Source organism: Ambystoma mexicanum (assembly GCF_040938575.1).
Source record: "Ambystoma mexicanum isolate Mex_15411 chromosome 12 unlocalized genomic scaffold, UKY_AmexF1_1 Mex_chr12_unloc.2, whole genome shotgun sequence".
NCBI classification, from domain to species: Eukaryota; Metazoa; Chordata; class Amphibia; order Caudata; family Ambystomatidae; genus Ambystoma; species Ambystoma mexicanum.
The window spans coordinates 11328804-11355523 of record NW_027182323.1 but is presented as its reverse complement, the minus strand read 5'-3'; the positions used below and the strand labels follow the sequence as shown (position 1 = coordinate 11355523).

The 26720-nt window shown below is 44.6% G+C and overlaps 5 non-coding genes across 5 annotated transcripts; 2 read left to right on the top strand and 3 right to left on the bottom strand.

Moving 5' to 3' along the window:
- Positions 1-2900: 2900 nt before the first annotated feature.
- TRNAQ-CUG (transfer RNA glutamine (anticodon CUG)) lies at positions 2901-2972 on the bottom strand. Its single transcript has one exon. It is a non-coding gene; the product is annotated as a tRNA-Gln (tRNA).
- A 6661-nt stretch (positions 2973-9633) lies between these two features.
- TRNAR-UCG (transfer RNA arginine (anticodon UCG)) lies at positions 9634-9706 on the top strand. The gene has a single exon. It is a non-coding gene; the product is annotated as a tRNA-Arg (tRNA).
- Positions 9707-12700: 2994 nt separating this feature from the next.
- TRNAQ-CUG (transfer RNA glutamine (anticodon CUG)) lies at positions 12701-12772 on the bottom strand. The gene has a single exon. It is a non-coding gene; the product is annotated as a tRNA-Gln (tRNA).
- Positions 12773-19433: 6661 nt separating this feature from the next.
- TRNAR-UCG (transfer RNA arginine (anticodon UCG)) lies at positions 19434-19506 on the top strand. Its single transcript has one exon. It is a non-coding gene; the product is annotated as a tRNA-Arg (tRNA).
- Positions 19507-22501: 2995 nt separating this feature from the next.
- Positions 22502-22573, bottom strand: TRNAQ-CUG (transfer RNA glutamine (anticodon CUG)). The gene has a single exon. It is a non-coding gene; the product is annotated as a tRNA-Gln (tRNA).
- Positions 22574-26720: the final 4147 nt, after the last annotated feature.

The following is a 26720-nucleotide window of genomic DNA, read 5'->3' as shown; positions in this document are numbered from 1 at the left end:
GCCGGCTACAGAGAAGACCATGAGATGCTCCTCAACACCATTCGTGTGCAAATGCTTAGGAAATACTGTCAGCCCATTGTATGGCTTCAGGTCGGAAGAGGGTTGTGTGTGCTGGCACGCATTGGGGGAGATTCATCCAATTTGCACTGCTCTAGTGCAGGAGCAGGGAAGGTATTTGTCTGGTTGTAGTGACAGTGAAATTACACAATATGGCTGCATGTTTGCAGTGCTGAAACGTTAACATCCGCACCGTTGGAAGCACCCAAAACACGAACACAAACATTGCGGCGTTAGGCCTGGCGCTAAGAGATGCACATGAAGGGTTTTGTAGCGCCCTAATTCCAACACATCTTTTGTCATTACGCTGGTGCTTAGCATAAACCTTGTCATTACAACAGTTTTGCTCATTGTAGCCCCAGCACAATGACAACATGCTGCTTGTTTTACCACCGGTGTAATAACAACATGTGCACGAGTGTTCAAGCTGGTAATGTTACCTTAGCAAATGTGGTAATTGTGTCTTCACTAAGGTTTCCGGAAATGCTTTCAAGGCATCAGTGCAGCGACCAGTATGCATCTGGATGTTGAACTGGCTCTACAAAAAGCAATTCATGCCCAGTTAAAAATAGCTCTAAATGCCGACTTTTCACAGCATCAGTATACTCCTACTTTGCATCATCCTGACATACTTCCAATTTGCAAATTGCATGTCATGTCATAATAAAGCAGGATGTGGTGGTCAGCCATATTTTCTGCCACCAAGCGCTCCAACAGAACCAGCACATCATGTTACAGGTATCCCGACAAAATATAACCATCAAAAATAGTCTGTGAAAATGTCGTGGTGAAAATACCTCTGCAGTGAAAACGATGCCAAGCAAAAAGTAGTCAAAAACGCAGCTGAAAAGTAGCCAAAATTGGTAGTGTTGCTACAGTAATTGTTAGGTAAAAGAGTATTTAGTGGGCTTGTTATTGCCTGGTTTAGGGTTAGGGGAAGGATAGGGGTTAGGGTTAGAGTAAATATGTTCAGGTTTGGTTAGTGGTTAGACGAGATTCTGTGTCAGCTGAAGGGTTTGGGTATTGGTTTGGGGAAGTGTTAAAGAAATGGATACAGAGGATGGAAAGGGCTGGTGGTGTTGGCGTAGGATAGCAGTTAGGTTAAACCTAGTGGTTAGGGTAAAGTAATCATTAGGGTAAGTGTTAGAGTTGCAATTAAGGTAAGGTTAGTATTACAGGAAGGGTTTGGGTCAGGGCTAGGGCTGTGTAATTTGTGGCGACCTGGTGATTGTATTGGAGACAGGTTCACTGTTGATTTGCTCTTTATTTTGCATTCGCTAATATGCAAATAAAGTGCATTCGTGTGCTGAAGGGTTCCTGTTCTGTGAGAATTTAGGGTAGGATAAGTGGTGTAATTCGAGTTAGGGGACGGTTTAGGAATGGAGTTCATATTTAGGGTTGCAGCCTTGTGCTTTTGTGTATTTAAAAATAGGTGTTTTGGTGACCTTATTTACTGGCAACATTTTCAGACCTGGCATAGTTTTTATTGAATGACTAACTTTATTAAAATGACTTTTTGCTGACTACATTTACCTGCAGACATTTTCACATAGAACCATGTTAGATATTACAAGAAGGCTGGAGATAAGTCTATAAGAGGCCAGTATGGCGGGGTCCAGTGTTGGTTTCTTTATAAGCATGAAGGTAACGCCTGCCGTGTTCATATGGGGGACAAACCAGCGGAAAAGATGGGGTTGATCAGATGAGCCTCTTAAAGGCATTGAAGGAAAAGCTGTTCCAGGGCCACAGCTGAGCCAGTGGATTTGAGCTTATTGATCAGTTCAAGGACAGCGGCAGCATCCACCCATTGTGAGGGGAAGCAAAGCACCTTTTCTCGTCCTGGGCACAGGCAAGGCAGCTGGCAGGGATCTATGTCCATTGCAGGAACATACAGATTCCGTGTTTTAGTAATGATTTGCCGGAAAGTGAAAAATAAATCAAGACTTTCAAAGAGAAATGCAGATGGGAGATATAAGGGAAACATGATTTATGTTAAGATGGTTTCTAGAGATGCTGCCAAAACAACATATTACATTTTATAACCATACTATATAGGCACATATGTTTTCATGCACATCACGTGCAAAACCAAGACACACGCGGTAACGAGCGGGAAAACTCAGCAAATGGTTCTTACTTCTTGAACCAGTTGTCCGTTTTCCTTTTCAGTGAATTAAACGTGTAATAACATTCCATTGGTGTCAATCTGAAAAACATGTAAAAGCAACAACAACATACATGGATATGAAAGAAAGACTGAGAAGACATATAGTCCTTGAAGTGGCGAGTCTCAAGGTCTGCTGGTTCACATTAAATAAGAGGAGGAAATAGGTTATGTGGGAGTTTGATACATAACCAGCTCAATGTGATTGAACTGTTTTAGGGGTACAAAGAGAGTACATCTAAAAAAAAAGAGGTATTAGATAGAGGGTCCCCTGTCAGTTCCAGGCGATAAAACATGCACCGAAAAAAGGGATTCTGCGGTCATGGGAGAGTCATCAACTTACATTTAGGACAGTAAGCAAGGACGTAGATTTAGGACAGTAAGCAAGATTAATGAGCACAGAATGTTAGATGCTATGCAACTGTTTCCCGAATACTTTGCTGACCTGCTGCTCAGAGAGAACACTAAGAGATGAAAGGCAGAGAAATTGAAGTTCTGTTGCAGAAACCTGGGAACGCCTTCTCTGTTTAAATAAAGACTATGAAAGTACCATGTGTACCGTCTCCAAACACACAAGTCACTTCTGCCACCATTTGCAAGTAAAAATAGCAAGACACGTCCTGTTAACATTAAGTCGACATAACATTTTTATGTCAAATGTTTTTTTTCAAAAAAAACTAGGTCCCACCGAGATTTGAACTCGGATCGCTGGATTCAGAGTCCAGAGTGCTAACCATTACACCATGGAACCACGTGAGCAGTACTTTCCAGTCCCTCAATATACTCTGTTCAAGAAGGAGAAGTACATGCAGTAGCATATTTTTGTTATCTACTGTAATTCTAGTTTAAGATTTCACCTTTTTGCAGAAAAGCATAGCCAAGCGTCCAATCAGTGAAATTTCATGAGCAAATCTGGAAAATCCAGAATGACTCCTTTCATGATTGAGATTTTATTATTTAGAAGAGAAAACATGGATATTGTACGGGAATACAGGTATCTCACTAACACAATCACTCAACGTCCCACTTGCAGGGGCAGGAGGGCAGGGACCCTTACTAGCAGCGCTTCTGGTAGCCATGCACAACTCGCCATTCTCTTATCTACGCTGTTGGCGCTAACCTATTCCTAATTAGCGTATAATAAAGAGATTGGGTTTGCATGGGTTGGACTAAATAGGAGGACTAATATAAAAGAAGCTGTTTTCAAGGACTCAGTAGCGCCACCTGCAGACTGTATAGTATAACACTGAACCCTATAACAAAAACAGGACAAATATAGACAACTCTGGGTTTGTAACTGGCAACAAATGCAGGAATAATAAACTTAGAAATTCGTGGGTAGTCGAAACAATATTTTCAATGGAAAGAAAAAAACCTGAACTAAAGTGCAAAACAATTAAACTGCTGCATTTGAAAGGAAGATCAGCTATTGATCAACGTATAAGGCAAGAAAATAAGCCAGTTTAGGTAAATGGTATAAACAATCGCGTTCCCCTACGGATACGAATGGAGGAATACATATTTAAGCCTTTCGTGCTGGGGTGGGAAGGTGAGCGTATGTCACTGCTAGTTCACTATAAATCCCACAATGCACTTAAAGAGGTATTACCCAAATTGTTCCGAAAATATTGATCGCATGGTAGAGTTGACCCAATTCGGTCACTACCATTAGTTCGAATTTTTTCCAACAATTTGGGTGCCAAAATACCGGAACATGAGGAGCAGGGTTTGGAGGTGTCCCCTGCTCCCCATGTTAGGTATCTGTAGCCTCAGGGATTGCGGGGGTGTCCCCTGCATACTTAACAATGGAGGAGGTGGACAAAAATGGGCTGGGCCCCCGTTGTCAATGAACAGACAAAACGGGGGCCCGAGCAGTTTTACTGCGGGGGCAGATGACCCAGATCCCATAAATCAAGGTTATGGTATGTTACTGGGTTTTATACCCGATCCAGCGCCATTTGCATGGTCTCCAGGGGCTCCGCAGGATCTTAGAGAGAGGGATGGGTTACATTAGTGAGGAGAAGAGGGAAATGCAAGATGGCTTTGCTTTTGTGTTGACGCATGCACACTGGAAGTATCCTGCACTCTATGTGTGGATCGGTTGCCAGGTGTTCTGTGCCAAAAGCATGAAGGTGTTTTTGCATGAAGGGGTGCTTTATATGCCTGTGGTGCCAAGGGATGTTCTGCCATGGGTTGTGGTATGTAAGTTGGTTGCAGAGGTGCAGTGTTCTGATGTTTGATATTGGTTGGGAGGGGTGTTCAAATGACATGCATGGGCGGCTTTGCTGGTGTGCCTGTTTTGTATGAAAAGTAGAATTTGAGCATGTAGTGCAGAGAGCAGTCAAAGTCCATGGTCCAGGTGGGTGAGGACCGCACAAAATCTGGAATCCACATTTAGCAGAACATCACATGGCAGAGCAAGGCTGAAAAAGACATGAAGGGCTAAAGAAAGCATTAGACGTCTCTCGTTTCATGCCTTGGTTGTGGTTTACCTTATTTTTGTACTTTTTGTAATACGTGCAACGCCTTGGATGAAGGTACTATATTGATGTTTAATAAATAAATTATACCAGCACATGAAAAATGCCAAACAAGGCAAAAGAAATGTGAGTCCTTCCTGTGCTCCTACCACTGGCGTCTGCAGAGAGCTTCCATTTCACTTTCTCACTTTGCTACTGTCAAACCGTGTCTCTCCCTCTCTTTTGCTCTCCCTCTCAAATAGATACATTGTATCCCATGTGCAACAGGGATCTTGGAATTGGGAGATGAAGGGAAGGTGTAAGGGAGACACTCCACGCATTGCCATAAAAGAAGTGCTATGGGTTATGGGAGACACAAACCTCGGGTTCAATTAAAGTTCGGCGTGAAATATGAATGCCCTGGGCAAACATTTCACTTTCCTGACTAAGTTGGTTGGCAGGCTGTGAGCCAATTTAGCTCTCAGCCTAACTTGCTCAGGGGCTGTGCTCAGTGGCCTCTTCTGACACTTTGTCATAGCAACGCTTGCCTTTCTCGGGCAATCAGAGGAGGGGTGGCTGTGATGGAAGAGTAGCATAGAAAGTATATGAAAGGAATCTTAACCAGCCCAGGTGGCCCAAAGGACTGGACACTTGCTTCTTAGCCAAGAGATTGTTGTTTTGGTTGCCATCCTTTATAAAGTGCTGCATTTTGATAAATGATCCAGCACTTCTTCTCAAAGAGTTGTAAGTGCTGTGAAGTGCACCCATATGGATGCGAGCAGGGGTGGCCCCAGCCCTTTGCTTGGGATTGCTTAAGCACTCGCACATTGAGGAGGTTGCAGGCATAAGGCAGCACTAAACTGACATTTAGTCTGGGGCACCAATTGGAAAGGGGGCCTTCAGCAAGATCTTGTAAACGTTCTCATCTTGTAGAGCAGACCATCTACCAGCAAACACTCATTAATGTTACAACAGAAGGAAACATACACTGGCAGAGGACACAAGCCTGCCCACACACAATCAATATATCCCTATGACGTAGACAAACACTTTATTGCTCAGCCCAGCCTTTAGATGGTTCACAACTCTAAGGACTAGCATCTATTTGTTAAACTAAATATCCTCTGAATTGGGATGAAAGATGCATCTAATGGGCCAAAGTAATGCCTAATAGCTATTAAGCCTCCTAGGCTCAGAGGAGGGGGAGGATCGACAGCCCAAGGGTAAATGACCCCAATCGCAACCAGCTTTCAAAACTGTCATCCTGCCCCCCAGGATACCTCGCATTTGTTTTTGAAAAAAGAAATAGATTTTCTACGCAGTTTTCTCATGTTTTGGGCTCGGTGCAAAAGGTTTTTGTTTTATTTTGTCTTATTGTGTTGACTTTTTTGGAAAAAGTTTTCTTATTGTATAGGTACATTGTGGACTCTTATGTCCCAAATGAGGGCAGCCGACACAGAGCAGGACGCAATAACGCCGCGCACAACGAATAATTAGGGCCCCTCAAGAGCCCAGCTGTAATCACAGGACCAATCGCAGTATACCACTAAGGACCCCATAGGGGGCTTTGGACCATACTACATAGCCTTGAAAAGGACCCACGGGTCGACCTCACCTCTGATACCGTTGTGGGTGCCACTAGGTCAGTTATGGTGCGTACCTTGTCTGGGCCTGGCTTCGTTCCCTCGTCTGAAAAGGCGTGTCCATAGAATCGCAGCTTCTTTTTCTTTATGTTGCATTTGTCAAAATTTAGAGTGAGGCCTGGCGTTTGCAATGCTTCACATACCATAAGTGCCTGATCGTGTTCATTCTGTGAGGTTTTGTATACCAAAATGTCATCGCTGTAATTAAAATCGGTCTTTATCGATAACAGTACTTACCTGATGGCTTCCTGAAACATCTCTGCTGCCGAAGAGATGCCGAAATTAAGGCATATATATCTAAAAAGGCCACTATGTGTCGCATATGTGATGATCACATGGGATGAGGGATGCAGTCCCAGCTGGTGATATCCTTGAGATAGATCAAGCTTGTAAACTGTTGTGGCTCTGTTAAGCTGCACGATCATATCTCTATTTTTGGTCTGCGGCGGCGTTCTCCTTGGATGGCTGTGTTGGCTACGCTCATGTCGAAGCATATCCTGATGCGCCTTCCTTCCTTGGGAACCACCACTAGGGGTGAAATCCATGGTGTGGGCCCTACCGCCTTCTTAATGATTTCATTTTGCTACAGCTGTTGAACCTCCTGAGACACTGCCTGTTGCAAATGAAACCAAACCCTCCGGGGCTGTTGGGGTACTGGGCGCACCTTTTCATCGATGTGGAGCTAGTTGACGCTCCATTTCTATTTTCCCAGTCCCTTGAAGAGGGTCGGTATTTGTTTATCGCACTTGTTCTTTAGAAATGGGTCTGTGTGATAATCTTGCCACACTGTGCGTTAGCTGTCGGGGCCCCATACCGCACCTTACCACTTCTGTATCTTGGCAGTTTATATACATGAGTCCTATTGATTTCACCGTTTTGTAACTGAGCAGGGACCACCCATCTATAGGGCTTCTTATCACGTGTATCGTGGCGTTGGCCGAGCGTCCTCGTTGTGCGAGTGTCAGTTGAAATTGACGAATGGATGTGTAGTTACTGAGGTGTGCAACCCACACGGATGGCTATTGAGCCTGGATCTTTCTCTTTTGCAGTATCTTCCTAGCACCCATTTTGAGAAATTTGTGTTCTCCCATGATGCTCACTGTTGCTCCAATGTCCATGAGGAAGCAATGTGTAGCAGGCCCCATGTCAATCATCACCCTTGGGCCTTCCTCGGCTTCCTGGTCCCCTTGCATTAGATTAAAATATTCGTCTGTGTAGTCTATATAAAACTCCTGTAGCATTTCCACATTATCTCAGTGGCTTTTAAATTCATTCTCGTATGGATCAGCATAATCCACGTACTAGTGTGGTATTTCTTTGTATGTCGCCACCTCAAATTTCAGAACCGGTTCCATCGCTCTGATCACTCTTTGTGGCATCTGCGAGTATGGCCGTGGTATCCTCCATGTTGTTTGTTGGGAAGCCCTCATTGATGGTCTCCACATGGTTGTCTGTGGTGGCCTTGCTGTCAGAAAAGGTCTGCCTTCTTGGCACACGGTGTGAAAGTGTCCTTCTCTTCCACATTTGGAGCATGCCTCACAAATTGCTGGGCATGTTCCGGTGTGCGGAAATGCGAATCCGCATCTGAAACATATCCGTTGTGGTCTAGCTGACTGCCTGTTTGTTGGTATGGATATCGAGTAGGCCCCCTCGAGGTAACTGGTCCTCCCATGAACCGGTTGACCGGCCCTCTTGGTGTCATGAGAGCAGCCACCGTTTCATCTTTCTCTGTCTTCTTTTTCTGTGTTTCAATGGCTGTGGTCTGCAGATCTACCCTCTCATGCACTCTGGCCAGCTCAATGACTGTGTCAATGGTCAGCGGCTGCTTCAGCAACTGCTTCCAGAATGTAGACGATGTACACCCTTCTATCACCCTCAGCCTAGTAGACTCATCATCAGCAAAGCTCGCAAACGGCAGTGTATTAATTTCTGTAGTCGCTGTTGGGCTGGATGATTAATTTCTTGTTCAGTGCCCCCACACGGGTGTCATACGGTGTTCTTTCTTCTTACGGTATGGTCTTTATTTTACCGTTCATCTCATTGCCCAACACATTTGTGATCATGCCAGATATGGCCAGAGACTTTTCTTACCCTGCAGCACCTATGAAATCGGTGAAATCTTGCACCCATTCTGCCCACCGGGGACCTTTGTCGAATTGGAGCTGCAATGGGAATGGTGGGGGTTTTCAAAGGAAAGTGGCCCTTGCGCTTGAACTCTGCCTTGCTTGCTGCTCAGCTGGCTGCTCGTCCATCTTGCTGCTGTTCCAGGCCTCCCGGTGATGCAAATACCTCCTGGTCCACACCTTCTGTTTACCGGTTGCCTTTATCCTTTAATGTTCTCATCTTTTCTTACCCCTCTGTGGCGGATACAGGTATGGCAATGCAGCCGGGCCTGTTGCGTCAAAGGAAACAGCTGAGCAGAGTACATCCTCAGAGTGTACGTGGACTTCCTGACCTAGGTCTCTGGATGAGGGCACGGGACGCCACACAGTGCTGGTGGCAAGCGGAGTTGCGGATCACAGCGGAACAGTAATGTTGGAACGCAGACCATCCTGACCTCGGAGTCTGGATGCCGGCATGGGACGCCACTGCAGTCAGTGTCAAGTGGAACTGCGGACTGCAGTCGCGTAGGAACTGCAGAGTGCAGTGGACGTCTCTCGCGGCGTGGGACTTATTGGTTTTCGCCAGTTGTTGCATTTGGGCCTAAAGGGTCTGCATTCAACTCCGTCTATTGACTAATGTTTTCTCCCCTTACTCCTCCTCTTCCTCTCAGGCCCTTGTGACCTAGCATGGTCACTCCGTTAAAGCTGCTTCTGCCAGCTCACAACCCCCCACATTTTCATAAGCTTGTGGATCTAGGAAGCGGCTGTATGTTGTTTTTGGTGTTGCTTTTTTTTTTTATAAGTGTGCATAAGGAAGGCGCTGTGGCTTGTGGTGATGCAGGTGACCAGGACACATCTTCATCTATTTAGTTAATTAGATGAACATGAGAGCTGCATCGATTAAGACACAGCCTCAGAAGTCCACGGATAGAGAGAATACAGGCGGAAAAGGAGAGAACAATATTTGGGGACAGGCGGGGATGAAGCGAGACAGAGAGAAAGAAGTAAAACGCGTGAGAGACTGGTTCCTGTACTTTAGATCTGGGCTGTATATTTAAATGGGTCTTCATCTTAATATGTGTTCAACATATCACTTCCATAAAGAATGAGGGGATTGACTCTGGTCTAACCTCATAGACAGACAAGATAGCATATGCAATGTGATGGAGGACGCTATTTATATAAGTATACAGATGTTGCAACCAGTGGACCGCGTGGCCTAATGGATAAGGCGTCTGACTTCGAATCAGAAGATTGAGGGTTAGAGTCCCTTCGTGGTCGGGGACGTTTTGTACATTTAAATTATCTTTGCTTTTATAGGAAAAGTTGATGATGTCCGCATCTGGAAATCCAGATGTCATATTTTGGAAACTAAAGCCGGCTACAGAGAAGACCATGAGATGCTCCTCAACACCATTCGTGTGCAAATGCTTAGGAAATACTGTCAGCCCATTGTATGGCTTCAGGTCGGAAGAGGGTTGTGTGTGCTGGCACGCATTGGGGGAGATTCATCCAATTTGCACTGCTCTAGTGCAGGAGCAGGGAAGGTATTTGTCTGGTTGTAGTGACAGTGAAATTACACAATATGGCTGCATGTTTGCAGTGCTGAAACGTTAACATCCGCACCATTGGAAGCACCCAAAACACGAACACAAACATTGCGGCGTTAGGCCTGGCGCTAAGAGATGCACATGAAGGGTTTTGTAGCGCCCTAATTCCAACACATCTTTTGTCATTACGCTGGTGCTTAGCATAAACCTTGTCATTACAACAGTTTTGCTCATTGTAGCCCCAGCACAATGACAACATGCTGCTTGTTTTACCACCGGTGTAATAACAACATGTGCACGAGTGTTCAAGCTGGTAATGTTACCTTAGCAAATGTGGTAATTGTGTCTTCACTAAGGTTTCCGGAAATGCTTTCAAGGCATCAGTGCAGCGACCAGTATGCATCTGGATGTTGAACTGGCTCTACAAAAAGCAATTCATGCCCAGTTAAAAATAGCTCTAAATGCCGACTTTTCACAGCATCAGTATACTCCTACTTTGCATCATCCTGACATACTTCCAATTTGCAAATTGCATGTCATGTCATAATAAAGCAGGATGTGGTGGTCAGCCATATTTTCTGCCACCAAGCGCTCCAACAGAACCAGCACATCATGTTACAGGTATCCCGACAAAATATAGCCATCAAAAATAGTCTGTGAAAATGTCGTGGTGAAAATACCTCTGCAGTGAAAACGATGCCAAGCAAAAAGTAGTCAAAAACGCAGCTGAAAAGTAGCCAAAATTGGTAGTGTTGCTACAGTAATTGTTAGGTAAAAGAGTATTTAGTGGGCTTGTTATTGCCTGGTTTAGGGTTAGGGGAAGGATAGGGGTTAGGGTTAGAGTAAATATGTTCAGGTTTGGTTAGTGGTTAGACGAGATTCTGTGTCAGCTGAAGGGTTTGGGTATTGGTTTGGGGAAGTGTTAAAGAAATGGATACAGAGGATGGAAAGGGCTGGTGGTGTTGGCGTAGGATAGCAGTTAGGTTAAACCTAGTGGTTAGGGTAAAGTAATCATTAGGGTAAGTGTTAGAGTTGCAATTAAGGTGAGGTTAGTATTACAGGAAGGGTTTGGGTCAGGGCTAGGGCTGTGTAATTTGTGGCGACCTGGTGATTGTATTGGAGACAGGTTCACTGTTGATTTGCTCTTTATTTTGCATTCGCTAATATGCAAATAAAGTGCATTCGTGTGCTGAAGGGTTCCTGTTCTGTGAGAATTTAGGGTAGGATAAGTGGTGTAATTCGAGTTAGGGGACGGTTTAGGAATGGAGTTCATATTTAGGGTTGCAGCCTTGTGCTTTTGTGTATTTAAAAATAGGTGTTTTGGTGACCTTATTTACTGGCAACATTTTCAGACCTGGCATAGTTTTTATTGAATGACTAACTTTATTAAAATGACTTTTTGCTGACTACATTTACCTGCAGACATTTTCACATAGAACCATGTTAGATATTACAAGAAGGCTGGAGATAAGTCTATAAGAGGCCAGTATGGCGGGGTCCAGTGTTGGTTTCTTTATAAGCATGAAGGTAACGCCTGCCGTGTTCATATGGGGGACAAACCAGCGGAAAAGATGGGGTTGATCAGATGAGCCTCTTAAAGGCATTGAAGGAAAAGCTGTTCCAGGGCCACAGCTGAGCCAGTGGATTTGAGCTTATTGATCAGTTCAAGGACAGCGGCAGCATCCACCCATTGTGAGGGGAAGCAAAGCACCTTTTCTCGTCCTGGGCACAGGCAAGGCAGCTGGCAGGGATCTATGTCCATTGCAAGAACATACAGATTCCTTGTTTTAGTAATGATTTGCCGGAAAGTGAAAAATAAATCAAGACTTTCAAAGAGAAATGCAGATGGGAGATATAAGGGAAACATGATTTATGTTAAGATGGTTTCTAGAGATGCTGCCAAAACAACATATTACATTTTATAACCATACTATATAGGCACATATGTTTTCATGCACATCACGTGCAAAACCAAGACACACGCAGTAACGAGCGGGAAAACTCAGCAAATGGTTCTTACTTCTTGAACCAGTTGTCCGTTTTCCTTTTCAGTGAATTAAACGTGTAATAACATTCCATTGGTGTCAATCTGAAAAACATGTAAAAGCAACAACAACATACATGGATATGAAAGAAAGACTGAGAAGACATATAGTCCTTGAAGTGGCGAGTCTCAAGGTCTGCTGGTTCACATTAAATAAGAGGAGGAAATAGGTTATGTGGGAGTTTGATACATAACCAGCTCAATGTGATTGAACTGTTTTAGGGGTACAAAGAGAGTACATCTAAAAAAAAAGAGGTATTAGATAGAGGGTCCCCTGTCAGTTCCAGGCGATAAAACATGCACCGAAAAAAGGGATTCTGCGGTCATGGGAGAGTCATCAACTTACATTTAGGACAGTAAGCAAGGACGTAGATTTAGGACAGTAAGCAAGATTAATGAGCACAGAATGTTAGATGCTATGCAACTGTTTCCCGAATACTTTGCTGACCTGCTGCTCAGAGAGAACACTAAGAGATGAAAGGCAGAGAAATTGAAGTTCTGTTGCAGAAACCTGGGAACGCCTTCTCTGTTTAAATAAAGACTATGAAAGTACCATGTGTACCGTCTCCAAACACACAAGTCACTTCTGCCACCATTTGCAAGTAAAAATAGCAAGACACGTCCTGTTAACATTAAATCGACATAACATTTTTATGTTAAATGTTTTTTTTCAAAAAAACTAGGTCCCACCGAGATTTGAACTCGGATCGCTGGATTCAGAGTCCAGAGTGCTAACCATTACACCATGGAACCACGTGAACAGTACTTTCCAGTCCCTCAATATACTCTGTTCAAGAAGGAGAAGTACATGCAGTAGCATATTTTTGTTATCTACTGTAATTCTAGTTTAAGATTTCACCTTTTTGCAGAAAAGCATAGCCAAGCGTCCAATCAGTGAAATTTCATGAGCAAATCTGGAAAATCCAGAATGACTCCTTTCATGATTGAGATTTTATTATTTAGAAGAGAAAACATGGATATTGTACATGAATACAGGTATCTCACTAACACAATCACTCAACGTCCCACTTGCAGGGGCAGGAGGGCAGGGACCCTTACTAGCAGCGCTTCTGGTAGCCATGCACAACTCGCCATTCTCTTATCTACGCTGTTGGCGCTAACCTATTCCTAATTAGCGTATAATAAAGAGATTGGGTTTGCATGGGTTGGACTAAATAGGAGGACTAATATAAAAGAAGCTGTTTTCAAGGACTCAGTAGCGCCACCTGCAGACTGTATAGTATAACACTGAACCCTATAACAAAAACAGGACAAATATAGACAACTCTGGGTTTGTAACTGGCAACAAATGCAGGAATAATAAACTTAGAAATTCGTGGGTAGTCGAAACAATATTTTCAATGGAAAGAAAAAAACCTGAACTAAAGTGCAAAACAATTAAACTGCTGCATTTGAAAGGAAGATCAGCTATTGATCAACGTATAAGGCAAGAAAATAAGCCAGTTTAGGTAAATGGTATAAACAATCGCGTTCCCCTACGGATACGAATGGAGGAATACATATTTAAGCCTTTCGTGCTGGGGTGGGAAGGTGAGCGTATGTCACTGCTAGTTCACTATAAATCCCACAATGCACTTAAAGAGGTATTACCCAAATTGTTCCGAAAATATTGATCGCATGGTAGAGTTGACCCAATTCGGTCACTACCATTAGTTCGAATTTTTTCCAACAATTTGGGTGCCAAAATACCGGAACATGAGGAGCAGGGTTTGGAGGTGTCCCCTGCTCCCCATGTTAGGTATCTGTAGCCTCAGGGATTGCGGGGGTGTCCCCTGCATACTTAACAATGGAGGAGGTGGACAAAAATGGGCTGGGCCCCCGTTGTCAATGAACAGACAAAACGGGGGCCCGAGCAGTTTTACTGCGGGGGCAGATGACCCAGATCCCATAAATCAAGGTTATGGTATGTTACTGGGTTTTATACCCGATCCAGCGCCATTTGCATGGTCTCCAGGGGCTCCGCAGGATCTTAGAGAGAGGGATGGGTTACATTAGTGAGGAGAAGAGGGAAATGCAAGATGGCTTTGCTTTTGTGTTGACGCATGCACACTGGAAGTATCCTGCACTCTATGTGTGGATCGGTTGCCAGGTGTTCTGTGCCAAAAGCATGAAGGTGTTTTTGCATGAAGGGGTGCTTTATATGCCTGTGGTGCCAAGGGATGTTCTGCCATGGGTTGTGGTATGTAAATTGGTTGCAGAGGTGCAGTGTTCTGATGTTTGATATTGGTTGGGAGGGGTGTTCAAATGACATGCATGGGCGGCTTTGCTGGTGTGCCTGTTTTGTATGAAAAGTAGAATTTGAGCATGTAGTGCAGAGAGCAGTCAAAGTCCATGGTCCAGGTGGGTGAGGACCGCACAAAATCTGGAATCCACATTTAGCAGAACATCACATGGCAGAGCAAGGCTGAAAAAGACATGAAGGGTTAAAGAAAGCATTAGACGTCTCTCGTTTCATGCCTTGGTTGTGGTTTACCTTATTTTTGTACTTTTTGTAATACGTGCAACGCCTTGGATGAAGGTACTATATTGATGTTTAATAAATAAATTATACCAGCACATGAAAAATGCCAAACAAGGCAAAAGAAATGTGAGTCCTTCCTGTGCTCCTACCACTGGCGTCTGCAGAGAGCTTCCATTTCACTTTCTCACTTTGCTACTGTCAAACCGTGTCTCTCCCTCTCTTTTGCTCTCCCTCTCAAATAGATACATTGTATCCCATGTGCAACAGGGATCTTGGAATTGGGAGATGAAGGGAAGGAGTAAGGGAGACACTCCACGCATTGCCATAAAAGAAGTGCTATGGGTTATGGGAGACACAAACCTCGGGTTCAATTAAAGTTCGGCGTGAAATATGAATGCCCTGGGCAAACATTTCACTTTCCTGACTAAGTTGGTTGGCAGGCTGTGAGCCAATTTAGCTCTCAGCCTAACTTGCTCAGGGGCTGTGCTCAGTGGCCTCTTCTGACACTTTGTCATAGCAACGCTTGCCTTTCTCAGGCAATCAGAGGAGGGGTGGCTGTGATGGAAGAGTAGCATAGAAAGTATATGAAAGGAATCTTAACCAGCCCAGGTGGCCCAAAGGACTGGACACTTGCTTCTTAGCCAAGAGATTGTTGTTTTGGTTGCCATCCTTTATAAAGTGCTGCATTTTGATAAATGATCCAGCACTTCTTCTCAAAGAGTTGTAAGTGCTGTGAAGTGCACCCATATGGATGCGAGCAGGGGTGGCCCCAGCCCTTTGCTTGGGATTGCTTAAGCACTCGCACATTGAGGAGGTTGCAGGCATAAGGCAGCACTAAACTGACATTTAGTCTGGGGCACCAATTGGAAAGGGGGCCTTCAGCAAGATCTTGTAAACGTTCTCATCTTGTAGAGCAGACCATCTACCAGCAAACACTCATTAATGTTACAACAGAAGGAAACATACACTGGCAGAGGACACAAGCCTGCCCACACACAATCAATATATCCCTATGACGTAGACAAACACTTTATTGCTCAGCCCAGCCTTTAGATGGTTCACAACTCTAAGGACTAGCATCTATTTGTTAAACTAAATATCCTCTGAATTGGGATGAAAGATGCATCTAATGGGCCAAAGTAATGCCTAATAGCTATTAAGCCTCCTAGGCTCAGAGGAGGGGGAGGATCGACAGCCCAAGGGTAAATGACCCCAATCGCAACCAGCTTTCAAAACTGTCATCCTGCCCCCCAGGATACCTCGCATTTGTTTTTGAAAAAAGAAATAGATTTTCTACGCAGTTTTCTCATGTTTTGGGCTCGGTGCAAAAGGTTTTTGTTTTATTTTGTCTTATTGTGTTGACTTTTTTGGAAAAAGTCTTCTTATTGTATAGGTACATTGTGGACTCTTATGTCCCAAATGAGGGCAGCCGACACAGAGCAGGACGCAATAACGCCGCGCACAACGAATAATTAGGGCCCCTCAAGAGCCCAGCTGTAATCACAGGACCAATCGCAGTATACCACTAAGGACCCCATAGGGGGCTTTGGACCATACTACATAGCCTTGAAAAGGACCCACGGGTCGACCTCACCTCTGATACCGTTGTGGGTGCCACTAGGTCAGTTATGGTGCGTACCTTGTCTGGGCCTGGCTTCGTTCCCTCGTCTGAAAAGGCGTGTCCATAGAATCGCAGCTTCTTTTTCTTTATGTTGCATTTGTCAAAATTTAGAGTGAGGCCTGGCGTTTGCAATGCTTCACATACCATAAGTGCCTGATCGTGTTCATTCTGTGAGGTTTTGTATACCAAAATGTCATCGCTGTAATTAAAATCGGTCTTTATCGATAACAGTACTTACCTGATGGCTTCCTGAAACATCTCTGCTGCCGAAGAGATGCCGAAATTAAGGCATATATATCTAAAAAGGCCACTATGTGTCGCATATGTGATGATCACATGGGATGAGGGATGCAGTCCCAGCTGGTGATATCCTTGAGATAGATCAAGCTTGTAAACTGTTGTGGCTCTGTTAAGCTGCACGATCATATCTCTATTTTTGGTCTGCGGCGGCGTTCTCCTTGGATGGCTGTGTTGGCTACGCTCATGTCGAAGCATATCCTGATGCGCCTTCCTTCCTTGGGAACCACCACTAGGGGTGAAATCCATGGTGTGGGCCCTACCGCCTTCTTAATGATTTCATTTTGCTACAGCTGTTGAACCTCCTGAGACACTGCCTGTTGCAAATGAAACCAAACCCTCCGGGGCTGTTGGGGTACTGGGCGCACCTTTTCATCGATGTGGAGCTAGTTGACGCTCCATTTCTATTTTCCCAGTCCCTTGAAGAGGGTCGGTATTTGTTTATCGCACTTGTTCTTTAGAAATGGGTCTGTGTGATAATCTTGCCACACTGTGCGTTAGCTGTCGGGGCCCCATACCGCACCTTACCACTTCTGTATCTTGGCAGTTTATATACATGAGTCCTATTGATTTCACCGTTTTGTAACTGAGCAGGGACCACCCATCTATAGGGCTTCTTATCACGTGTATCGTGGCGTTGGCCGAGCGTCCTCGTTGTGCGAGTGTCAGTTGAAATTGACGAATGGATGTGTAGTTACTGAGGTGTGCAACCCACACGGATGGCTATTGAGCCTGGATCTTTCTCTTTTGCAGTATCTTCCTAGCACCCATTTTGAGAAATTTGTGTTCTCCCATGATGCTCACTGTTGCTCCAATGTCCATGAGGAAGCAATGTGTAGCAGGCCCCATGTCAATCATCACCCTTGGGCCTTCCTCGGCTTCCTGGTCCCCTTACATTAGATTAAAATATTCGTCTGTGTAGTCTATATAAAACTCCTGTAGCATTTCCACATTATCTCAGTGGCTTTTAAATTCATTCTCGTATGGATCAGCATAATCCACGTACTAGTGTGGTATTTCTTTGTATGTCGCCACCTCAAATTTCAGAACCGGTTCCATCGCTCTGATCACTCTTTGTGGCATCTGCGAGTATGGCCGTGGTATCCTCCATGTTGTTTGTTGGGAAGCCCTCATTGATGGTCTCCACATGGTTGTCTGTGGTGGCCTTGCTGTCAGAAAAGGTCTGCCTTCTTGGCACACGGTGTGAAAGTGTCCTTCTCTTCCACATTTGGAGCATGCCTCACAAATTGCTGGGCATGTTCCGGTGTGCGGAAATGCGAATCCGCATCTGAAACATATCCGTTGTGGTATAGCTGACTGCCTGTTTGTTGGTATGGATATCGAGTAGGCCCCCTCGAGGTAACTGGTCCTCCCATGAACCGGTTGACCGGCCCTCTTGGTGTCATGAGAGCAGCCACCGTTTCATCTTTCTCTGTCTTCTTTTTCTGTGTTTCAATGGCTGTGGTCTGCAGATCTACCCTCTCATGCACTCTGGCCAGCTCAATGACTGTGTCAATGGTCAGCGGCTGCTTCAGCAACTGCTTCCAGAATGTAGACGATGTACACCCTTCTATCACCCTCAGCCTAGTAGACTCATCATCAGCAAAGCTCGCAAACGGCAGTGTATTAATTTCTGTAGTCGCTGTTGGGCTGGATGATTAATTTCTTGTTCAGTGCCCCCACACGGGTGTCATACGGTGTTCTTTCTTCTTACGGTATGGTCTTTATTTTACCGTTCATCTCATTGCCCAACACATTTGTGATCATGCCAGATATGGCCAGAGACTTTTCTTACCCCGCAGCACCTATGAAATCGGTGAAATCTTGCACCCATTCTGCCCACCGGGGACCTTTGTCGAATTGGAGCTGCAATGGGAATGGTGGGGGTTTTCAAAGGAAAGTGGCCCTTGCGCTTGAACTCTGCCTTGCTTGCTGCTCAGCTGGCTGCTCGTCCATCTTGCTGCTGTTCCAGGCCTCCCGGTGATGCAAATACCTCCTGGTCCACACCTTCTGTTTACCGGTTGCCTTTATCCTTTAATGTTCTCATCTTTTCTTACCCCTCTGTGGCGGATACAGGTATGGCAATGCAGCCGGGCCTGTTGCGTCAAAGGAAACAGCTGAGCAGAGTACATCCTCAGAGTGTACGTGGACTTCCTGACCTAGGTCTCTGGATGAGGGCACGGGACGCCACACAGTGCTGGTGGCAAGCAGAGTTGCGGATCACAGCGGAACAGTAATGTTGGAACGCAGACCATCCTGACCTCGGAGTCTGGATGCCGGCATGGGACGCCACTGCAGTCAGTGTCAAGTGGAACTGCGGACTGCAGTCGCGTAGGAACTGCAGAGTGCAGTGGACGTCTCTCGCGGCGTGGGACTTATGGCTTGTCGCCAGTTGTTGCATTTGGGCCTAAAGGGTCTGCATTCAACTCCGTCTATTGACTAATGTTTTCTCCCCTTACTCCTCCTCTTCCTCTCAGGCCCTTGTGACCTAGCATGGTCACTCCGTTAAAGCTGCTTCTGCCAGCTCACAACCCCCCACATTTTCATAAGCTTGTGGATCTAGGAAGCGGCTGTATGTTGTTTTTGGTGTTGCTTTTTTTTTTTATAAGTGTGCATAAGGAAGGCGCTGTGGCTTGTGGTGATGCAGGTGACCAGGACACATTTTCATCTATTTAGTTAATTAGATGAACATGAGAGCTGCATCGATTAAGACACAGCCTCAGAAGTCCACGGATAGAGAGAATACAGGCGGAAAAGGAGAGAACAATATTTGGGGACAGGCGGGGATGAAGCGAGACAGAGAGAAAGAAGTAAAACGCGTGAGAGACTGGTTCCTGTACTTTAGATCTGGGCTGTATATTTAAATGGGTCTTCATCTTAATATGTGTTCAACATATCACTTCCATAAAGAATGAGGGGATTGACTCTGGTCTAACCTCATAGACAGACAAGATAGCATATGCAATGTGATGGAGGACGCTATTTATATAAGTATACAGATGTTGCAACCAGTGGACCGCATGGCCTAATGGATAAGGCGTCTGACTTCGAATCAGAAGATTGAGGGTTCGAGTCCCTTCGTGGTCGGGGACGTTTTGTACATTTAAATTATCTTTGCTTTTATAGGAAAAGTTGATGATGTACGCATCTGGAAATCCAGATGTCATATTTTGGAAACTAAAGCCGGCTACAGAGAAGACCATGAGATGCTCCTCAACACCATTCGTGTGCAAATGCTTAGGAAATACTGTCAGCCCATTGTATGGCTTCAGGTCGGAAGAGGGTTGTGTGTGCTGGCACGCATTGGGGGAGATTCATCCAATTTGCACTGCTCTAGTGCAGGAGCAGGGAAAGTATTTGTCTGGTTGTAGTGACAGTGAAATTACACAATATGGCTGCATGTTTGCAGTGCTGAAACGTTAACATCCGCACCGTTGGAAGCACCCAAAACACGAACACAAACATTGCGGCGTTAGGCCTGGCGCTAAGAGATGCACATGAAGGGTTTTGTAGCGCCCTAATTCCAACACATCTTTTGTCATTACGCTGGTGCTTAGCATAAACCTTGTCATTACAACAGTTTTGCTCATTGTAGCCCCAGCACAATGACAACATGCTGCTTGTTTTACCACCGGTGTAATAACAACATGTGCACGAGTGTTCAAGCTGGTAATGTTACCTTAGCAAATGTGGTAATTGTGTCTTCACTAAGGTTTCCGGAAATGCTTTCAAGGCATCAGTGCAGCGACCAGTATGCATCTGGATGTTGAACTGGCTCTACAAAAAGCAATTCATGCCCAGTTAAAAATAGCTCTAAATGCCGACTTTTCACAGCATCAGTATACTCCTACTTTGCATCATCCTGACATACTTCCAATTTGCAAATTGCATGTCATGTCATAATAAAGCAGGATGTGGTGGTCAGCCATATTTTCTGCCACCAAGCGCTCCAACAGAACCAGCACATCATGTTACAGGTATCCCGACAAAATATAGCCATCAAAAATAGTCTGTGAAAATGTCGTGGTGAAAATACCTCTGCAGTGAAAACGATGCCAAGCAAAAAGTAGTCAAAAACGCAGCTGAAAAGTAGCCAAAATTGGTAGTGTTGCTACAGTAATTGTTAGGTAAAAGAGTATTTAGTGGGCTTGTTATTGCCTGGTTTAGGGTTAGGGGAAGGATAGGGGTTAGGGTTAGAGTAAATATGTTCAGGTTTGGTTAGTGGTTAGACGAGATTCTGTGTCAGCTGAAGGGTTTGGGTATTGGTTTGGGGAAGTGTTAAAGAAATGGATACAGAGGATGGAAAGGGCTGGTGGTGTTGGCGTAGGATAGCAGTTAGGTTAAACCTAGTGGTTAGGGTAAAGTAATCATTAGGGTAAGTGTTAGAGTTGCAATTAAGGTAAGGTTAGTATTACAGGAAGGGTTCGGGTCAGGGCTAGTGCTGTGTAATTTGTGGCGACCTGGTGATTGTATTGGAGACAGGTTCACTGTTGATTTGCTCTTTATTTTGCATTCGCTAATATGCAAATAAAGTGCATTCGTGTGCTGAAGGGTTCCTGTTCTGTGAGAATTTAGGGTAGGATAAGTGGTGTAATTCGAGTTAGGGGACGGTTTAGGAATGGAGTTCATATTTAGGGTTGCAGCCTTGTGCTTTTGTGTATTTAAAAATAGGTGTTTTGGTGACCTTATTTACTGGCAACATTTTCAGACCTGGCATAGTTTTTATTGAATGACTAACTTTATTAAAATGACTTTTTGCTGACTACATTTACCTGCAGACATTTTCACATAGAACCATGTTAGATATTACAAGAAGGCTGGAGATAAGTCTATAAGAGGCCAGTATGGCGGGGTCCAGTGTTGGTTTCTTTATAAGCATGAAGGTAACGCCTGCCGTGTTCATATGGGGGACAAACCAGCGGAAAAGATGGGGTTGATCAGATGAGCCTCTTAAAGGCATTGAAGGAAAAGCTGTTCCAGGGCCACAGCTGAGCCAGTGGATTTGAGCTTATTGATCAGTTCAAGGACAGCGGCAGCATCCACCCATTGTGAGGGGAAGCAAAGCACCTTTTCTCGTCCTGGGCACAGGCAAGGCAGCTGGCAGGGATCTATGTCCATTGCAGGAACATACAGATTCCGTGTTTTAGTAATGATTTGCCGGAAAGTGAAAAATAAATCAAGACTTTCAAAGAGAAATGCAGATGGGAGATATAAGGGAAACATGATTTATGTTAAGATGGTTTCTAGAGATGCTGCCAAAACAACATATTACATTTTATAACCATACTATATAGGCACATATGTTTTCATGCACATCACGTGCAAAACCAAGACACACGCGGTAACGAGCGGGAAAACTCAGCAAATGGTTCTTACTTCTTGAACCAGTTGTCCGTTTTCCTTTTCAGTGAATTAAACGTGTAATAACATTCCATTGGTGTCAATCTGAAAAACATGTAAAAGCAACAACAACATACATGGATATGAAAGAAAGACTGAGAAGACATATAGTCCTTGAAGTGGCGAGTCTCAAGGTCTGCTGGTTCACATTAAATAAGAGGAGGAAATAGGTTATGTGGGAGTTTGATACATAACCAGCTCAATGTGATTGAACTGTTTTAGGGGTACAAAGAGAGTACATCTAAAAAAAAAGAGGTATTAGATAGAGGGTCCCCTGTCAGTTCCAGGCGATAAAACATGCACCGAAAAAAGGGATTCTGCGGTCATGGGAGAGTCATCAACTTACATTTAGGACAGTAAGCAAGGACGTAGATTTAGGACAGTAAGCAAGATTAATGAGCACAGAATGTTAGATGCTATGCAACTGTTTCCCGAATACTTTGCTGACCTGCTGCTCAGAGAGAACACTAAGAGATGAAAGGCAGAGAAATTGAAGTTCTGTTGCAGAAACCTGGGAACGCCTTCTCTGTTTAAATAAAGACTATGAAAGTACCATGTGTACCGTCTCCAAACACACAAGTCACTTCTGCCACCATTTGCAAGTAAAAATAGCAAGACACGTCCTGTTAACATTAAGTCGACATAACATTTTTATGTCAAATGTTTTTTTTCAAAAAAAACTAGGTCCCACCGAGATTTGAACTCGGATCGCTGGATTCAGAGTCCAGAGTGCTAACCATTACACCATGGAACCACGTGAGCAGTACTTTCCAGTCCCTCAATATACTCTGTTCAAGAAGGAGAAGTACATGCAGTAGCATATTTTTGTTATCTACTGTAATTCTAGTTTAAGATTTCACCTTTTTGCAGAAAAGCATAGCCAAGCGTCCAATCAGTGAAATTTCATGAGCAAATCTGGAAAATCCAGAATGACTCCTTTCATGATTGAGATTTTATTATTTAGAAGAGAAAACATGGATATTGTACGGGAATACAGGTATCTCACTAACACAATCACTCAACGTCCCACTTGCAGGGGCAGGAGGGCAGGGACCCTTACTAGCAGCGCTTCTGGTAGCCATGCACAACTCGTCATTCTCTTATCTACGCTGTTGGCGCTAACCTATTCCTAATTAGCGTATAATAAAGAGATTGGGTTTGCATGGGTTGGACTAAATAGGAGGACTAATATAAAAGAAGCTGTTTTCAAGGACTCAGTAGCGCCACCTGCAGACTGTATAGTATAACACTGAACCCTATAACAAAAACAGGACAAATATAGACAACTCTGGGTTTGTAACTGGCAACAAATGCAGGAATAATAAACTTAGAAATTCGTGGGTAGTCGAAACAATATTTTCAATGGAAAGAAAAAAACCTGAACTAAAGTGCAAAACAATTAAACTGCTGCATTTGAAAGGAAGATCAGCTATTGATCAACGTATAAGGCAAGAAAATAAGCCAGTTTAGGTAAATGGTATAAACAATCGCGTTCCCCTACGGATACGAATGGAGGAATACATATTTAAGCCTTTCGTGCTGGGGTGGGAAGGTGAGCGTATGTCACTGCTAGTTCACTATAAATCCCACAATGCACTTAAAGAGGTATTACCCAAATTGTTCCGAAAATATTGATCGCATGGTAGAGTTGACCCAATTCGGTCACTACCATTAGTTCGAATTTTTTCCAACAATTTGGGTGCCAAAATACCGGAACATGAGGAGCAGGGTTTGGAGGTGTCCCCTGCTCCCCATGTTAGGTATCTGTAGCCTCAGGGATTGCGGGGGTGTCCCCTGCATACTTAACAATGGAGGAGGTGGACAAAAATGGGCTGGGCCCCCGTTGTCAATGAACAGACAAAACGGGGGCCCGAGCAGTTTTACTGCGGGGGCAGATGACCCAGATCCCATAAATCAAGGTTATGGTATGTTACTGGGTTTTATACCCGATCCAGCGCCATTTGCATGGTCTCCAGGGGCTCCGCAGGATCTTAGAGAGAGGGATGGGTTACATTAGTGAGGAGAAGAGGGAAATGCAAGATGGCTTTGCTTTTGTGTTGACGCATGCACACTGGAAGTATCCTGCACTCTATGTGTGGATCGGTTGCCAGGTGTTCTGTGCCAAAAGCATGAAGGTGTTTTTGCATGAAGGGGTGCTTTATATGCCTGTGGTGCCAAGGGATGTTCTGCCATGGGTTGTGGTATGTAAGTTGGTTGCAGAGGTGCAGTGTTCTGATGTTTGATATTGGTTGGGAGGGGTGTTCAAATGACATGCATGGGCGGCTTTGCTGGTGTGCCTGTTTTGTATGAAAAGTAGAATTTGAGCATGTAGTGCAGAGAGCAGTCAAAGTCCATGGTCCAGGTGGGTGAGGACCGCACAAAATCTGGAATCCACATTTAGCAGAACATCACATGGCAGAGCAAGGCTGAAAAAGACATGAAGGGCTAAAGAAAGCATTAGACGTCTCTCGTTTCATGCCTTGGTTGTGGTTTACCTTATTTTTGTACTTTTTGTAATACGTGCAACGCCTTGGATGAAGGTACTATATTGATGTTTAATAAATAAATTATACCAGCACATGAAAAATGCCAAACAAGGCAAAAGAAATGTGAGTCCTTCCTGTGCTCCTACCACTGGCGTCTGCAGAGAGCTTCCATTTCACTTTCTCACTTTGCTACTGTCAAACCGTGTCTCTCCCTCTCTTTTGCTCTCCCTCTCAAATAGATACATTGTATCCCATGTGCAACAGGGATCTTGGAATTGGGAGATGAAGGGAAGGAGTAAGGGAGACACTCCACGCATTGCCATAAAAGAAGTGCTATGGGTTATGGGAGACACAAACCTCGGGTTCAATTAAAGTTCGGCGTGAAATATGAATGCCCTGGGCAAACATTTCACTTTCCTGACTAAGTTGGTTGGCAGGCTGTGAGCCAATTTAGCTCTCAGCCTAACTTGCTCAGGGGCTGTGCTCAGTGGCCTCTTCTGACACTTTGTCATAGCAACGCTTGCCTTTCTCGGGCAATCAGAGGAGGGGTGGCTGTGATGGAAGAGTAGCATAGAAAGTATATGAAAGGAATCTTAACCAGCCCAGGTGGCCCAAAGGACTGGACACTTGCTTCTTAGCCAAGAGATTGTTGTTTTGGTTGCCATCCTTTATAAAGTGCTGCATTTTGATAAATGATCCAGCACTTCTTCTCAAAGAGTTGTAAGTGCTGTGAAGTGCACCCATATGGATGCGAGCAGGGGTGGCCCCAGCCCTTTGCTTGGGATTGCTTAAGCACTCGCACATTGAGGAGGTTGCAGGCATAAGGCAGCACTAAACTGACATTTAGTCTGGGGCACCAATTGGAAAGGGGGCCTTCAGCAAGATCTTGTAAACGTTCTCATCTTGTAGAGCAGACCATCTACCAGCAAACACTCATTAATGTTACAACAGAAGGAAACATACACTGGCAGAGGACACAAGCCTGCCCACACACAATCAATATATCCCTATGACGTAGACAAACACTTTATTGCTCAGCCCAGCCTTTAGATGGTTCACAACTCTAAGGACTAGCATCTATTTGTTAAACTAAATATCCTCTGAATTGGGATGAAAGATGCATCTAATGGGCCAAAGTAATGCCTAATAGCTATTAAGCCTCCTAGGCTCAGAGGAGGGGGAGGATCGACAGCCCAAGGGTAAATGACCCCAATCGCAACCAGCTTTCAAAACTGTCATCCTGCCCCCCAGGATACCTCGCATTTGTTTTTGAAAAAAGAAATAGATTTTCTACGCAGTTTTCTCATGTTTTGGGCTCGGTGCAAAAGGTTTTTGTTTTATTTTGTCTTATTGTGTTGACTTTTTTGGAAAAAGTTTTCTTATTGTATAGGTACATTGTGGACTCTTATGTCCCAAATGAGGGCAGCCGACACAGAGCAGGACGCAATAACGCCGCGCACAACGAATAATTAGGGCCCCTCAAGAGCCCAGCTGTAATCACAGGACCAATCGCAGTATACCACTAAGGACCCCATAGGGGGCTTTGGACCATACTACATAGCCTTGAAAAGGACCCACGGGTCGACCTCACCTCTGATACCGTTGTGGGTGCCACTAGGTCAGTTATGGTGCGTACCTTGTCTGGGCCTGGCTTCGTTCCCTCGTCTGAAAAGGCGTGTCCATAGAATCGCAGCTTCTTTTTCTTTATGTTGCATTTGTCAAAATTTAGAGTGAGGCCTGGCGTTTGCAATGCTTCACATACCATAAGTGCCTGATCGTGTTCATTCTGTGAGGTTTTGTATACCAAAATGTCATCGCTGTAATTAAAATCGGTCTTTATCGATAACAGTACTTACCTGATGGCTTCCTGAAACATCTCTGCTGCCGAAGAGATGCCGAAATTAAGGCATATATATCTAAAAAGGCCACTATGTGTCGCATATGTGATGATCACATGGGATGAGGGATGCAGTCCCAGCTGGTGATATCCTTGAGATAGATCAAGCTTGTAAACTGTTGTGGCTCTGTTAAGCTGCACGATCATATCTCTATTTTTGGTCTGCGGCGGCGTTCTCCTTGGATGGCTGTGTTGGCTACGCTCATGTCGAAGCATATCCTGATGCGCCTTCCTTCCTTGGGAACCACCACTAGGGGTGAAATCCATGGTGTGGGCCCTACCGCCTTCTTAATGATTTCATTTTGCTACAGCTGTTGAACCTCCTGAGACACTGCCTGTTGCAAATGAAACCAAACCCTCCGGGGCTGTTGGGGTACTGGGCGCACCTTTTCATCGATGTGGAGCTAGTTGACGCTCCATTTCTATTTTCCCAGTCCCTTGAAGAGGGTCGGTATTTGTTTATCGCACTTGTTCTTTAGAAATGGGTCTGTGTGATAATCTTGCCACACTGTGCGTTA